This window comes from Otolemur garnettii, unplaced genomic scaffold (assembly GCF_000181295.1).
Source record: "Otolemur garnettii isolate 467f Iridium unplaced genomic scaffold, OtoGar3 scaffold00099, whole genome shotgun sequence".
NCBI lineage: Eukaryota > Metazoa > Chordata > Mammalia > Primates > Galagidae > Otolemur > Otolemur garnettii.
Genome location: NW_003852494.1, coordinates 1069032 through 1073462, shown reverse-complemented (window position 1 = coordinate 1073462; position 4431 = coordinate 1069032). Strand labels below are relative to the sequence as shown.

Genomic DNA, 4431 nt, shown 5'->3' with positions numbered 1-4431 from the left:
CCACTGCTTGACTGTCTCTAGCATTGGGGAGTTTGCTACTTGTGACACAGCTCCTCCTACTTGGGGATATCTCTAATCAGAGTTCTCCTGTAGATGGTGGCTGACTTTTGTTTTTTTTCTTCTTGTCATCTGTTCTCCCTTCTTCTGGCAACATCAACTGTCCCCTAATTTCAGCTCAGGTGGTTTGAGAGGCTGTGGGACTCTGGCAGAACTCCAGCTGTCATTCCTAATCAAGAAGTCCCTTGGTAGGCCTGCAGTTTGCAAGGATGGATGGGCCCAGCCCTGTGGAGCACTGCATGGGGAAGGCCTGCCTGGGAGTTAGACCCGCACAGAGAGCAGCCAGCAATGGGAAGACAGAGGAGCATCTGAAATCCTCATGAAAGCCCTGTACCCAGCTGTGCCCAGCACTACCCTGGATGTGTTAGCTGTATAAGCCAATACATCCCTTCTTTGCTACAGCCAGTTAGATTGTGTTTCTGTCCCTGAGGAGTGCTGATTAATAGAGCTGTCAAGCCGGTGTTTGTCACCACCTAGGAGGAGTCAGGGAGTATCTGTGTGTTTTAGAAAAGGAGCAGGGCCTGTGGTGGTGTTTCTGTAGGTGCAGCCATGAATCACCAATACCTGCCTCACTGTTCTTGAACTTCGTGAAAATGCACAATCATGGGCTCCAACTTCCAATTCTGATGAGGCCCAGGACTCTGCATTTTTTGTCCAACACTCTAAGGCGTCTCCAGGGCACCCAATTTGAGAACTAATGGCTGAGCTAGGTGACCTGGGATCCAACCCAGAGCCTGCCACCAACCTGGATATTAAAACAAGTCCCTCTGTTTTTCCAGTAACCAACCTTCACCTGGCACTGTGCTAAGGAGGGCTGGAGAAGCCACAGTCTCGCTTAATTCTCACAAAGAAATGGAAGCTCAAGAGAGGCTAATTGGTTTACCTAATGCTACCACACTAGGCAGCAAAAACAGCACTTTCTTAATCACACTACAAAGAAGTCTTACTTCCTCCTTACTTCCCCCACTTGAGCATTTACTAAGGCTCCTGACTCCCTTCTGTCACTGCTGTCTGTCCCCACCACTCTCATCCTGGTCCTTGTCACCACCAACTCTGACTCTCCCCTCCATTCTTGTCTTCCTCCAACCTCATCACCATGCAGTACTAAAAAGGTAACCAGCTCTATGACCCCTACATTTTTCATAATCTCTCCCTCTTATTTTTAAAATATTTTATCTTTTTTTTTTTTTTACTTTACAGCTTTAATTTCCTTTCCCTCACATATCCTTGATGTTGCTGAGCAGAAAGTGGAGTTTTCGTAGCAGCAGAAAAGTCTGGTCAGTCAACAGGCATATGCTCTTTCAGAGAGTACACAACGTGTGTACAAAACTTTGCTTTTCAAACAATCCACTGATTGTTGATGAAGAACAAAATACACATTTGTAAATTTATTGATTTGGCAACTTTGCTTAGGGAGAAAAAGATGTAGTAGTCATCGGTACATTTTTATACTGCCCCACACTTTCACCATCCACCACTTGTCACTGAGTTACAGAAGTGTTAATTCCATATATGTTCCCAATGATACCGTGTAAGATAGAAGTAAGAATTTCCAAGTGGATCCTTCATTCTGTTACATGGACAAATACACTTAATAAATAGAAAGGCAGCACTTTATCTTCACATAACAGCAAAGATTTTTTTTACATGATTCTGTGACCTTTGAGTCCACAAAAAAAAAATCCCTTTTCTAGAGGAAAAATACCTTTCTTCATGAAGAGGCAACCAAAGGTTTGAACATTAGAAGAATGTGCTCTTCTGTACCCTTTCATCCCTCTTATAAACACGTAAACAGTGAAGAAAGGATGAATTTTACCGTCCTAGCTAGACATGTATACTATTGGTCACATATGGATTCTTCATCTTTTCTGATTGTTATCCACTGCTTCAGGTTTGTTTAAGTTGTGTTTTTATTCTTTTTCAGGATAGCAGTTCCAGAATCTTTAAATAGAATATTAACAAACGATGATGTCAGAGTTCTAGAAATAAAAATATCCATCTACTGTAGTACAAGTCCAGCCTTCTCGGAATCTGTTCCCAAACATCTCCAGTTGTACAGGTAATACTGCAAATTGTCATCTCCTAGACCAAACTTGAGTTTTACCAAGAAAGACTTATTTTCCATCAAATCCAAGGCATTGAATACATGACATCCTTTCAACTTAGCCAGGATGAGTGCATCACTCATCAGGTCCAACAGGGGCCACTCTGTGTGAATATTGTAGAAAGAGTAGGTGGCTTTGAGGGTTTTGTGGGCTGGGTGGTGCATCACTGTTGAGGGGAGCGTGTAGAAGCTCAGGAAGTTGGTCAGTTTTCCACTGGAGCCCTCCACTACAAACGTGTGGATGATGTGCTTTGTTCCCTGGGAAGGAACCAGTGGGCTACTTCCACCTCATCCATCACTGGCGTTAGATGAAAGCGCTTCAGGTCATTGTTGATTAATTCTCGAACTGCTTTGCTATCTTTTGGTTCCATTGGTCTCAAACCTGAAGTCTTGGTAACATCTGTATAGCTTCATTGTTCCCTGTAAAGTCATATTTTTACTCAAGTGAGAAAATTTCACTTCTACCAATTTTCAGGGATTTAGTGATGGATGCCAGTATCTGCACGTGGCCACTGGCATGGGCAGAGCAAGTCCGGCTGTGTATACATCCTGAAAGATTCCCTCCAGGTTCACCCTTCTGGTTATCTCTTGGATTAACACTGGGGCTACCCGCTTCGATCTCAGTTTCTTATGAACGCAAAGAAAGTTGATTTCTACCATCTTCTTCACACTATCATAAATCCGAATGTTTGCTGGGATGGCGCTTATGAACCCCATCAGTTTCTTATTTGAAGACACTCTGACCCCACAGTGCCACTGGAGGAGCCAGCCTGGGGGACACAGAGCCCACAGCAGGAACTCGGGCCAGTAGTCCAAGTGGAACATGTGATCGTCTTCCACGTAGTTCTCATTGAGCAGCATGTACAGCTCTTTGAGCACTTAGGAGTTCCTCAAGTCTAAAGTGTCCCACTTGAAGCCCTGTGGGAAAGAATATGGTTCTTGGCACACGTTGTCTTTGTCCAGTTCAATTGCACCATGAGATGGTATGACTTCATTTAGTTTGGGTACCGGCTGTGTGTCCCAGAACTGGTATCTGTGTTTTCCGGTCTCATCAATGCCCTAGGCCTGGCCTTGGCACGCGAATAACAGCTCCATTGCTCTCTGGATATCCTGCAGCTTCTGTATTGGGATGGTGGGATTCTTGGAGGGCTGCTGAATTTTAATCTCCTGGGAATCAGAGGCGTAGTCTGACTTGGTGTGCCCGGAATTTGGTTTCTCCTTTTTTCTCTTCCGTTTCTTCTTTTTCTTTTTGGCTCCGAAATCCCCTCTGGGACTTCCTTTGGTGTGCTTGCCTCCTCATTGTCCGCGTCTATCCCGCACGTGTCCTGGTAGTCCAGCTCCAAGCTCTGCAGGCCGGCCACAGACTCGCTGTCCTCCGTCATCGCGGTGGCGCCAGCTGGGGAGGCGGTGCCCGAGGCCAGGACACGCGAGGCAGGCAGGGCCTATATTTATTTTATTTGTATTTATTTAATTAATTATTTTTAATTTTATTTTTTAGAGACAGAGTTTCACTTTGTCACCCTGGGTAGGGTGCCATAGGGTCACAGCTCACAGCAACCTCAAACTCTTGGACTTAAGTGATTCACTTGCCTCAGCCTCCCAAGCACCTAGGAGGAAGGACTACAGGTGCCCTCCACTCAACCGGCTATTTTTAGAGGGGGTGGGGCGCATGGGGGGAGGAGTTTTGCTCTTGCTCAGACTGGTCTTGAACTGGTGAGCTCAAGCAATCCACCTACCTTCGCCTCCCAGAGTGCTAGGATGACAGGTGTGAGCTACCACATCCGGCCCTCTTACATTTTAAGATTCTCAGGCCAGTAGGGCATGATGACCAGAACCCTGAAACTTTTCTACTTGACCTTTCTGAGTTTTTCCCCAGACATAGTGGAATTTATGTGAGACAAGGAGCTGAGATTCTCAAGGCCTCCGGACAAACTGCCTGATGCCAAGACTGGCCACTCCCACCACTGCCCCTCCTTTTGAGGCTGATTCTCTGTTCTCCTGCCTGACATCTTTTGTAACAAAAAAATTCATTTCTTGGGTAGCGCCCATAGCTCAGTGGGTGGGGTGCTGGCCACATACAATGAGGCTGGTGGGTTCAAACTCGGGTCCAGGCCAGCTAAAACAACAATGACAACTGCAACAACAACAACAAAAATAGCTGTGAGGCACCTATGGTCCCAGCTACTTGGGATGCTGAGGCAAAGAATTGCTTAAGCCAAGTTTGAGGTTGCTGTGAGCTGTGCGGCCACAGAACTCTACCAAGGGTAAAA

General features: G+C 45.8%; 1 pseudogene; it reads right to left on the bottom strand.

The window, feature by feature from the left end:
• Positions 1-2056: 2056 nt before the first annotated feature.
• Positions 2057-3543, bottom strand: LOC100954838 (annotated as a pseudogene).
• Positions 3544-4431: the final 888 nt, after the last annotated feature.